This window comes from Neofelis nebulosa, chromosome X, assembly GCF_028018385.1.
Source record: "Neofelis nebulosa isolate mNeoNeb1 chromosome X, mNeoNeb1.pri, whole genome shotgun sequence".
NCBI lineage: Eukaryota > Metazoa > Chordata > Mammalia > Carnivora > Felidae > Neofelis > Neofelis nebulosa.
This window is the reverse complement of record NC_080800.1, coordinates 125,906,785-125,919,574: the sequence shown is the minus strand read 5'-3', so window position 1 is coordinate 125,919,574 and position 12,790 is coordinate 125,906,785. Positions and strand designations below refer to the sequence as shown.

At 43.0% G+C, this 12,790-nt stretch overlaps 1 long non-coding RNA gene across 1 annotated transcript; it reads right to left on the bottom strand.

Annotated features, from left to right (window-relative positions):
• Positions 1 to 512: 512 nt before the first annotated feature.
• LOC131502727 (uncharacterized) lies at positions 513 to 5,717 on the bottom strand. The gene is made up of 3 exons (XR_009257135.1): positions 3,771 to 5,717; positions 3,339 to 3,475; positions 513 to 1,843 (listed from the first exon to the last, which is right to left on the bottom strand). It is a non-coding gene; the product is annotated as an uncharacterized LOC131502727 (long non-coding RNA).
• Between the last annotated feature and the right edge of the window lie 7,073 nt (positions 5,718 to 12,790).

Here is a 12,790-nt window from a genome sequence, read left to right as displayed (position 1 = left end):
TGTAGAGCTTGATGCAGGGCTTGAACTCAAACCTTGTGACCTGAACTGAAACCAAGAGTTGGACGCTTAACCGACTGAACCACCAAGGCACCCCTAAAGATTTTTTAGTGATTTGTAAAACTGGTTATGATTATAAAATCAAACAAAAACCAGTATACATGACCATAATCTTTTGTAGTTATAATGTATAAGCACATATATACTTACATGTGTATATAAAAAATAATGGAAGGAAATACACTAAAAACATTAATAGTGCTTTCCTCTAACAAGTGATTTTATTTGCTTCTTTATACTTTTCTGTCTGTTAAATTTTTTTTCTGCAACCAACACAACATACTTTTATGATTAAAACAAACTCTGCCAACAAGAGACATTATTTACAAACAAGGAAGGGAGAAATCCCAGTTTCCTCCAGCCCTGAAGTCTAGAACGGCATGAAAGAATCAAGGTCCTATGCAAAATTGCCCGCTGCCTTGAATAAAGAACCAGAAGAGACTTTTGTTCCAGAATGAGTATGGTGAACTTGGCCTTGAACAATAGGGAGGGGAAAGAGAGATGTAGAAAGCAGGATCTTGTATTAGTTCTAGAGGGTTCATTCAAACACAAGAAGAGGCTTACATCCTACCAAATGAACACAGGTAACTTCCACATCTTAATTCAACTGAGATGCTGGGGGAGGAAGGGATTATGACTGGCTGCTCACAGAAGTTGAGTAGCTAGGGCATGGAGCACCTGTGTCTACCACCTTTGTGAACTGGCAAGGGAAGGCACATTGGCTTAGATGAACCTGTAAGCTTCTGGAGCCAAACTGCACAGGTTTTATTCCTGGCTCAACCACATATTTGCTGTCTGAATTTGAACAAATCATTTAGTCTTTTAGGGCCTACGTTTCTTCACCAGTGAAATGGAGATGTTGGCAATTTCTACCTAAGACTTTTTATAAGATGAACTCAGCTATATTTGAAAAGTACATACAACTGCATGCCTGACACACTGTACATGCCATACAAGTGTTTGCTATTGTTATTATCTGTTGCCATTACCTGTGTACTAATTTGAGACGACCTAAAATACAAATGGTGAATGCTAAGGGGTTCAGTTCTAAAATGGGGAAAGTCATCAATCTGTGAGGGAGGCACAGAAGAAGTAAAAACAATAGAGACTTGGGTGAAAATGAAGAAGTTAAAGGGAACCCCACATCCCAGTATCATCAATCTTCCTCACAGGCCTGGGGAAGCTTTTAGAAAATGTTGTCAATTACTTTTCTAAGATCAATTCACTGCATTTGGCATTTAGTTAAAAATGATTCAGAAGTATCATGAGTTTAAAGGAAATAACATATTTTAGATGACTTGAACGTCACCATTTGCTCCATCAATGCCACTGCGAGGAATTTATCCATAAAAGATAGCCTGACAAGTTTGCAAAGATGTAACAGAAGGTTATTTGACTTTGGTGTTGCATAGAATAATGTAAATCTGGAAACAACCCAGTTATCAATAGTGGACTGGGGTAAATAGAGGATAACATGCTGGTAAAGTGCAATGCTATGCAGCCACTGAAGGGGATGAATACCCAGCTACACGTATATATGCAATGACACGAAGAGCTGTCCACAACACACTATGAAGGCCAAATGGCAGGTAAAGGATCACAGCATGTACCTCAGAGTAGCCACATCTCCACAAGTAGTTGTGTGGGAAGAAAGGGATCAGAAGAATGCTTATACAAAGGTTGACGGTGATTGGCTCTGGGAGTTAGGATTTCAAGACATTTGTGTTTTCTTCTGGATGTCTCTCTCAATTTTTTTGAGCACATATTACCTTTGTCATAGGCCAATCTGGGTTAAAAAAAAATCTATTTGTTAAATGAATGAATGTCTTTTAAAAAAACACAAAATGCAACAAATAGTTTTCGTTGTCACCCTACTTCCACCCTTTCTTTGGGGTCAACTTGCCATTAATTAAAAAAAAAATTTTAATGTTTATTTATTTTTGAGAGAGAGAGAGAGAGAGAGAGAGAGAGAGAGAGTGAGTGTGAGTGAAGGAGGGGCAGGGAGAGAGAGGGAGACACGGAATCCAAAGCAGGCTCTGGGCTCCAAGCTGTCAGCACAGAGCCTGACACAGGGCTCGAACTCACAAACTGTGAGATCGTGACCTGAGTCGAAGTCGGACGCTCAACCAACTGAGCCACCCAGGCGCCCCTCAACTTGCCATTATTAAACCCACTATTCTTTTGACTGGAATGTAAACGTCCTGTGAAGGAGAATGCAATTGGGAACACCTCACACAGAATTATGAATGCTGAATGTGAGTAGGTAGCAGAGGCCAACAAAAACACCACACAGCATTTAGAATTCTTAAAATGTTCATTTTTCTTCTCAGAGCTAGAATTGCAAACCTTATTTCAATCCAGGGTCTCCAAATGGTCAGTTTTCACTTTCTCTGAATGGATCAGGTATGAGTACCTCCCATGGGGGATACAAAATAAACATAAAACTGCTCTCACTACCAGAAAGTGAAAAAGGCCTTGCACGCTTTTGCTAACCAGAAGGATATCAACTTACTTGGCTTTCACTCACTCACCTGGACAGAGGCTTCATGGCCCTTCTCCTTTAAGCATCCATGATTCCTCTGCTGTTCTAACTGGGAAATCATGTCTGGTTTGGGAATTGGAATCCCTGGTTTTTGAAAAATAAAGGGGACTTAGATATTTGTGCTAGGGTCACAATGGTGTCCCACAGATCCATCCCAATCACTTGGCTTCCAGGGGGAAAAGGTACTCTAGGACACCACACAGTGGTACCAAGAATATCTCCACAGGGTCCAATGTGACTTCCAAGAAGGACAGGAGGAAAGGAAGGAGGATGGGTATGGGGGCAGGAGTGGGAAACTCTCAGCTGCAAGGAACAACTAGCTTTGCCTTCCCAGATAGAATGGAAATTTGGTAATCTCCAATGGAATGTGATAGGAAAACCCCCGACCTAGAAGATCAGAGGACAGAGAGACCAAAGTCCCTGAGCACCATAAGGAAGTTTATCAACAACTCCATTTGTCACTGGTCTTGCAACAGAAAACAGAAACAGAAACGATCTGTTTCTGGCTCCATAGGAAACACAAATCAGAGCCCTGGCTCTCCAGCCCCAGCTCATAGGGTCCAGAGAAGGAATGCTGTCCTTACCGAGGGAGATCAGGGTCTTGTACTTCGCTGGTGTCCCATCCTTACCCACATCCTGCTGAGCAGGGGCCAGCTAACTACCACCCTCTTGACAAAAGTCTGAGGGCACATCTGTGAATATTACAGACTCCTAAAAGACCCAAACCATTCCTACTTACCATGAGCCTCCTTGGGGAAGGCTGGAGTTGGTAGCATTGTAGGAAGAGAAGATGGACAGGAAGGTCTCCTCGGCTCCAAGTCCGATGCCTACTGAGCACCTAGTATATGTCTAGCTGAGTGTTTTACTCCATGGAAACTACAAAAAAAGAGTGGACACATATCTCTCAAGAAGAAAGTCATTTAATCGGGAAGAAAACACTTAAAGCAGATTCCAATGAGCCCCTACATGTTGGGCATGGTGGAGATAGGAAATTCAGTAGCAAGGAACTGGCTTGATTTGCCCCTTGGTATATGCTGAGGACTCCCAATTCTAATCCCTTCCAGCCCCAGATCTCTGCCTGCTCAATAAATAATTGTCAGGAGAATAATTAAAACAATTTGATTTTGGGGTGTTGAGTTTGATAAGTTCTTTATAGATTTTGGATACTAACCCTTTATCCAAAATGTCATTTGCAAATATCTTCTGCCATTTGGCCAGTTGCCTTTTAGTTTTTCTGATTGTTTCCTCTGCTGTGCAGAAGCTTTTTATCTTGATGAGGTCCCAGTAGTTCATTTCTGCTTTTGTTTCCTTTGCCTCCAGAGACATGTCTAGTAAGAAGTTACTGTAGCCGAGGTCAAAGAAGTTGCTGACTGTTTTCTCCTCCAGAATTCTGATGGCTTCCTATATTACATTTAGGTCTTTCACCCATTTTGAATTTATTTTTGTGTATGGTGTAGAAAGTGGTCCAATTTCATTCTTCTGCATGCTACTGTCCAGTTTTCCCAGCACCTTTTGCACTGTTGGTGGGAATGCAAACTGGTGCAGCCACTCTGGAGAACAGTATGGAGGTTCCTCAAAAAGTTCAAAAATAGAACTACCCTATGACCCAGCAATTGCACTACCAGGTATTTATCCAAAGGAGTTAAAAATACTGATATGAAGGAGCACATGCACCCCAATATTTATAGCAATGCTATAACAATAGCCAAAGTATGGAAAGAGCCCAAATGTCCATCAACTGATGATGAATGGATACACACACACACACACACACACACACACACAATGTAATATTACTCAGTGATGAAAAAGAATTAAATCTTGCCATTTGCAACAATGTGGATGGAACTAGAGTGTATTATGCTAAACTAAGTAAGTCAATCTGAGAAAGACAAATATCATCATTTCACTCATATGTGGAATTTAAGAAGCACAATAGATGAATATAGAGGAAGGGAAGCAAAAATAAGATAAAAGCAGAGAGGGAGGCAAACCGTAAAAGACCCTTAAATACAAAGAAAAAACTGAGGGTTGATAGTGGGGAGGTGGGAGGCTGGATGGGCTAGATGGGTGATGGGCATTAAGGAGGGCACTTGTTGGGGTGAGCACTGGGTGTTATATATAAGTGATGAATCACTATATTCTACTCCTGAAACCAATACTACACTATATGTTAACTAACTTGAATCTCAATTTAAAAAATATGAATGGATATAAGAAGAAAAAAAAACAATTTGAGAATGAATGCCCTGATTACAAAGTCAAATGATTAGTTTTATTGTAGAGAGCATACAGCCTGCTGGAGCCACAGAGAAGGAAGAGAGATGGGGGTGGGGTATGGTGGGGGTAGTGATAATGGATTGAGAGTGGATTTATGAAGGAGGTGGTCTTTAAGGGAGGGTAAGACTTGTAGGGGACAGTTCCCACATTTGGCCCATGGCACCAGAAATCCTTACAACAGTAGTTCAAGCCCCTTCAACTGCCATTGCTTTGTAGGGAGGCATCCCCACTGCCACAGCCTTCTGCTGGATTACTGTGATTGTTTTAGAACTGGATTGACTGCCACCTCTAATCTCATGTTCTACCATTCCATTGTCTACACCAGAGTGGCCATTCTGAAAAGCAAACCTAGGCCCAGCACATTTATTTTTAAAAATCCTCTGCAAGCACTCCTTCAAAGATGAAAACACATTCCTTCAGGTGATATTCCAGACCTTTACCAACCTGGACCTGACCTACCTGTCTGTCCTCATCTACTCCAACTCCTGCCCACATAGACTCCATACTCCAGGAAAACTGTCCTTTTCACTGTTCTCCGAATACATATGTTACTATGCTCTTTTATGTTTCCAATGCTTTTGTAGTTGCTTTCAAACACATTCAAGTTCAAAGGTAATTACCATCTGGTCTTAAAAATATCCTCACTGTCTCCTTGGGGATTTAAAACATCTTGGGGGGTCTAGGAGGCTCAATTGGTTAGGTGTACAACTCTTGATTTTGGCTCAGGTCATGGTCTCACGGTTCGTGAGTTCAAGCCCCGTGTCAGGCTCCGTGCTGATAGTATGGAGCCTGCTTGGGATTCTCTCTCTCTCACTCTCTCTCTGCCCCTCTCCTGATCGCTCTCTCTCTCTCTCTCTCTCTGCCCCTCTCCTGATCGCTCTCTCTCTCTCTCTCTCTCAAAATAAATAAAACTTTAAAAAATTATAAAACATCTAGAACCTCTTTACATGCATAAGTGGAAAAGGTGATATGATATAACAAAATAGATGTACAAATGGACAAAGATTAGAAGGAAATACACAAATTTGAAATAAGTCTTGTTGAGTAATAGAGCTATAAACAGTTTCTTTTCTTTTACAAGAAAAGATATGTTAGTGTTGCTTTAATATCTTGTTTAATGATTAAAAAACCCAGCAAGCAATAGTGTACCAAATGACAGGAAAGCTTTAAGGTAAAGAATCTGCTTTGGGGACAATTATTCAAGTGAAAGAGCACAGTGGGCTGGATTTACCACAGATGCCATCATGGAAGGGAAGAGTTTTGAGTAAAAAGTAGGAGGGAATGGCCTAAAGCACGTCACAACATCTAGAAGGAGCAGGAGGTCTTGTGCTCCAGAGACACAAACAAAGACTATAAAAGGGGGGTCAGGTACCAGAATGGAAAGGCTTTGGGAGTACAGGAAAATGGATGGAAGTCAGACAACTCCTAGACAAGAGATAATGTGACCATACTTGGGGCCTGGAATGGCCACCAATATCTAGAAATGGTACATGACTTGGTACCTGAGAACACACTGGTTCTGTTGCACAGTTACCAGGGCCATATTCTTGAGAGTGGGGGAGTGGTGAATTCCCAAGGAGCCTGTTATTCCTTTGGGAATAGCAGAAGTTTCTAAGAATAAGAGGAAGCAGGAATGAAAATAATATTTGTTGAGTATCTACACATGCTAGGCACCATGGTCAGAAGTTACATATAGTAGGCTGTGAAACCTTCACAACAACCCTGTGAGGTATATACCTCTTATATCCTTTCACAACAGAAATACATTCAGAGTGGTTCTAGAACTTGCTTAGCACCTAGCATGCAAGTGACAGAGCTAAGAAGTGCCTATGTATACTTCTGAGCAACCTGAAAGGGAACACAGACAAAAGTTAATCACATTGAACAGTGAGATCATGGGTGCTTTCCTGATGACTTCTGGTAGTTTTTCTTAATGTTGTTATAATAACATTAAAGCAATTTCTTTTGACTGTAAATGAAGAAGGAATTAGTTTGATGGATTCCTAGATGTACCCCCCCTTCCATAACCATTAATGTGATCTGAAAGTTTAACAAATTTAAGTATTAGGATTAAAAGTCTCAAAAGGCGATTGTTATAATTTTTCAAGTAATTTTTTAAAAGATAAAATAATAGGGGCACCTGGGTGGCTCAGCCTGTTAAGTGTCGGAAATCAGCTCAGGTCATGGTCTCAAGGTTGGTGCGTTTGAGCCCCACATCAGACTTTGCGTTGACAGTGCAGAGCCTGCTTCAGATCCTCTGTCTCCCTCTCTCTCTGCCCCTCTGCCTGCGTGTTCTCTCTCTCTCCCTCTCTCTCAAAAATGAACATAAAATAAAATAAAATTATTAAAGCAAGATTTTTAAAACACTATACAGAAAGATCTTGAAATGTAAAAACAGCAATAATTTAACTCTATATCAACTTTTTACAAGTCAGGGAATGAAAATATCTGGACAGTTCCCTGAGAAGCAGCCAGAGGCCACAGATCTTGGTTCAGACAGCTGAGCCCCTGAAGGGATTTATGTGCCTTGCCAACAGGGCAGGAGAGAATCTGGATGTTAGTGTTCCCAGAGGGAAACGAGTTTGCAAAGTGAAGCTTCTAGAGGAGGTGACTTTGTCAGAGTCTGCATTGTTGAGTCACAGGCATTTCTACAGGGGCTGACAGGGCAGATGAGCAAGCAGGCCAGGATTCAGCAAGTTCACTACCCCACAGGCAAACAGAGCAGGTGTCAGTCCCTGTGCCCCCAAACAAACCAGTCCCAAGAAGGAAAGACTATGGTTGGTGCTGCAAGGTTGATATCAGCTAATATGTTTATACCACACAGCCCAATGTTCACATCACATTCTAAAGGCAAACAATACAGTTTTATATAATGGGGACAATAAAGACTACAAAGGTTTATGCTCTGACTAGAAAATGCAACTGAACCCTGTTTACTCTCGTATCTGTGAAAGAGCTGATTCCTTTAAGCTGCTTCTCTCTCAAATTCTGTGTCTCAGGTATGTAAATCATGTTTAACAAATAAGCCTAAAGTATGGAAAGCAATAGTCTTATTTAGATCTCAGAGTCTCTGAAAACCTTGTGCCAATTTACATGTCCAACACAAGAAATGGATATAAACAAAACTTGAAATCTATTCATTTATTTTTGGCTCTAAATCCACTTCCCTGGTCTTGAGAAGAGTTGCACTGATATTAGATTTGTAGATCTGAATTTATATGCAACGTGAAATTAAAAAAAACCTGCTACTTTGAAAATTGACCTAAACTTCTTGATTTGAAAATTGACCTAAAATCACAGGGAATAAACACCTTCTTTATTGTGGCTAATACAACAGTAAAAGACTAAACTCTCTTCTGCCTGTTTTCTTGCATCCAGTCAAAAACAACTAGCTGGCACCAAAAAGCAGCCATTTCCTCCAGGTCTCTGCCTGACCAGGTTGTGCCTCGTTAGTTGACTACAGGAAACCCTTCAGGAATCCATGACTGACTACTTGAGGCAACTGCCCAGGAAAAAGTGGGGGCCTTTTCTCTTTTACACATTGCCAATGGCCTGGAAATTAGATCTTTGAAACCCTTCTTATGTGTAAAACGATGGATTCTTGGAGGGCTTCCTGAGGCCCGCTAATGGCTTCTCATTTAGGTAATAAGGGCTGTGATTGTGACAGCCTTCTGAGCTAAAACAAAAAAACAAAACAAAACAAAACAAAAACAAACAAACAAACAAAACCCCGCATACACACACAAAACCACATCAGGTCACTTTGGGTCTTCCCTCCTCTAAACACCCTATAGACTTGCCCTAAAATACTAAATGTTTCCCAGCTTCCTGATGCACACGCAGTAAGGCCCAGCGAAGCTGACTACCGACAATATACACACCAACCTGGAGGACATTATGCCTAATGAAAGAAACCAGACACAAAAGGACACATACTATAGATTCCACTCACTAGAGCAAGGTCATAGAGACAGAGAGTCAAACGGTGGTTACTGAGATGCGGAGTTAATGTTTAATAGAGACACAGAGTTTGGGAGGATGAAAAAGTTCTGGGGATGGACAGTGGTGGTGGCCGCACAACAATGTGGATGTGCTCAATGTAACTGAGCTATACACATAACAATGGTTAGAATGGTAACTTCTGTGTTATATATATTTTGTCACGGTAATGTTTTTACAAGAGTGTAAACACCACCTGCGTTTCTTCTTACCTATAAACTTTGATTTATGCCCTCACACACCTTCTACTCCAGCCTATCTTCTCATTAGTCCTTGGAAAATCTGTTCGTTTCTGTCTCTGAGCCTTTGTCATACTCTCCTCTAGCCTGGAAACACCCCGTCATTTCTACATCTCCAAATGCAGCTTAAATTTCTCCTTCTGTTTTTCCCCAGAGTACTTCCTGTTTAAACTTCTGATATGGGTAGTTAATCATGCAGTTTCTTATTATTTCATCATTTCATACTCAGATCTTGTCCTGTTCTCTCTCCCCCAACAGTCCCTAAGTTCCCTCATGCTAGGGACTGGGTCCCACATAGTAGAGAACGTTGAGGCACACAGTAGATCTCAAAAGGTGTGATGAATGATTAAATGGCAGGTGGAGAAGAGAAAACTGAAGAAAGGTGTCCTATGGGTTCCATCTTCTTCCAAGATGGGAAATCTATGAGGAGTCTGAGGCTCAAGCTCCTGAAGGAAACTGGCTTGGCAGAGACACTGCAGGGCAGGGACGATAATACCCTCTCTCCCTAAGAACTGAGGGGGCCTTTCAGAGAGGAAAAAGAAATCCCAGCTCACCTCTAAACAGACTGTTGGGAGCCCAATTGTTCCCTCTTCTTCTGGGTCATCCTTTCGGGGTAAGAGCAGAGTCCTGGGAAGGTAGTGCTGGAAGAAGAGGAAGAAACCGTGAGAGACTCTGGCCCTTCCTGCAGCAAGGTAAGATAAAAACTTACCTTGGATTGGATACTTCTCACCCATGAAATAGTGTTATCACCTATCCTACTTGCCTTACAGGCACTGGAGTTCAAAATGAGATAAGAGACATGGCAGTGCCGTGCTAAGCGGAAGCCAGAATGAAATAAAAGGAACGACTGAAAGCCTAAATAGCAGAAACCTTGGCAAGGCAGGATTTGCACCACCAGGAAATAGGTGACATCTGAGCTACCCCTCTATACCCAGCTCCATTGGGCTGCACTGTCCAATGGGGCAGCCATGCAGTCATGTGGCTATGGACACTTGAAATGTGCTGGGTGTGAGTTGAGGTGTGCTGTACAGGTCAAATACACGCTGGATTTTGAAGACTTAGTGAAGAAAAAAAGTGTAAAATATTTCACTGATAACTTATTATATTGATCACACATTGAAATGATAATACTTTTGGATATGTTGGGTTAAATAAAACACATTGTTAAAGTTAATTTCACCAGTTTCTTTTAACTTCCCATAGGGCACACATGTACCTCGCATTATGTTTCTACTGGACAGCACCGTCCCCTACGGAACGGTGGCGGCTTTGACATCTTCAAGGCAACCGATGCTTTCTCTGCACCAAACATCCAGTCTTGCAGTCCTTCACATCTCCCAACCCCAAGCATCGGTTTTCCCCTCCCTCAGTCTGGGTAAGGGCTGATCCACTCCTTCAGTTGCAGCCCGAGGGGCTCTCCTCTCTGCCCCCACTATCTGAGTTGGTTCCTCCACGTCACTCTTCCCATATGAGCAGTGGCTCTACACCACGCCTTCCAGCTAGGGCTCCAACACCAAGCCATTTAGGTTCCAAGATTTGGGGCGGAGGGACGCTCCCGTGTGCAGCTGCAGTCACAGAGTGCATTTGGTCCTTGCGCCAGCTTACCTCCAGCGCCAAGACTCGCCGATCTCCTCCAGCAAGCTCTCATCCAGCCATCATATGCTCCAAGGCACGGCCGCCACGACAGTAACTTAGCCTCACAAGCTATCAAACTCACTCAACGACGGCAAAACCGCAGCCTCGGGAAGGCCACCAAGCCTTCCACAGGCACACAGGGCGCTTGCGCTCCACTCTGCAGCTGCAGCCACAGCCGCCTCCCGAGCTGCTCCTGGGCCCGCAGCCGCGTTTCCGCAGTTGCTGCCTCTCAGATGTACACTCCTAAGATCGCGCTTTTAGCCATCTCTAGCCTCCAGGACAGACGGAGGCGGTCCCGCCCTCCCGAATGATCTTGGGAGTTGTAGTCCGCAGCCCAGACGCAGGCGGGGTCGACATGAGCACCGCCCCTCCACAGGTGGCTAGCTTGGAGGCCACAACCTTGGCAGCTGCGTCAGCTGCAAGGTCCTTGAGGACGAGAATCTCGGGGATGAGCTAGTGCCCAGCCGTCTGGCGGCTCCTTCAGCCCAGCTGCCTGCTAACACACCTGCAGCCATGGGTGTCCTGGCAGGAAAGGCACCAGTGTGGTTACAGGACAGGCACTTGGTGCTCCAGCAGACTGCAGGGGACAGAGTGAGGTCCTGAAGATTAATTCTGAGTGCCTTTTGTGGGCGAGGCACTAGCCCAGTAGGGAGGCACTAGCCCAGGCTCAGGAGAACAGAGAACCCAGACAGGCACAGGCCGCACCCTTGGGGAGTTCAGCAATTACAGCGCAGTGAGTCTAGGTGCAAGGGTGCAGGAAACTACTGAAAAGGGTAGCCAACCCTTAGCCTACAGTAGCAGTAGAGGTGGGACCCAGTAGGTAACTTTCAGCCAGAAAAATGCCTGAGATACCCAGATCTCACCTCCGCAGAGCCCAATTCGATTCTGGGTCTATGGGCCACCTTCATGTATCAAAGCACTACTATAAGGAACAACACAATTTAGCCAGACAAAGGTGAAGGACTGTAAGGGTTAAATTGTAGTGTAAGGCTAACGCTTAGCTTGAAAAATAACAACTTTGTTCTGACACTGAAGGTCAAAAGATAACAGCCTTGCTTTTACTCTTGTAAATCATACTTCATACTCTTGTGAATCAGGCTTTACCAATGAAGGAAACAAAAGCTCAAAAAAAAGAGCGTCAGAGACAAGGCCAAGGAGATCCACTGGTTGCAACTTAGCGGCAGAAAGTCTAAAATAATCACCTCATTCAATAACTGTTTCTAACTCATCTGGGAACTGTTTCTCTGTTCTGTTCCCAGATAATGATAAAACGATGTGATCGGCTTTAAAAACTCTGTACCCCGGCTGTTTGGAGCCACACTCTTATCAAGAGTGTTGGTCCCGATCAGTCGGCCTTGCCTCTCATTGTAATAGACTTTGTTGTGACTGTCACTGCTGCCCGTAGCATTCTGTTTCAGGAGTTGTGTGGATGCAACAGGACAAATACCAGTTACATCAATAATCTCCTTCAACAACCCTAAACATTATCCAATCTACCTTCAAACTATTTTCAAAATTGTTTACTTTCCTCCACTTCTTTACCTACCACCATAGTCCAACCGAGTGGCGTACAAAAATGGGGTTCATGTGCCCCTGGGGATGTGCACACTTTCCAAGGGTTGGGTGGGTGAGGCTATCTTTAATTTCCACATTCAGGTGCTTAAGAGCCTGACACTTTGGTCATGCACTCTCTCCATCTCCACAATCACATTTCGTGTACTTACTTTACAAAGGAAAGTATACTCATTATTCATCCCGAAATACTTACACTGACAACTGAACTATACAATCCCAGGAGTTAAAAACTCCAGTGGGTTGGCAAAATAAAGGAACACCACCAGTCATTAGTTTGGAAAAACCTTCCATCAGTGAGTTAATGAAAGCATCAAGAAATTCCTTAAGACTTGAATTTTCCTACCGTACACACACTAATTTCTGCTGGAAATGAGGCATGGTTCAAAAACATCAGTATTTTAGCCTATGTTGAGATATTACGATTTCAGATATATTGTATGCTAGAGCATGGGAGTGATTTGAC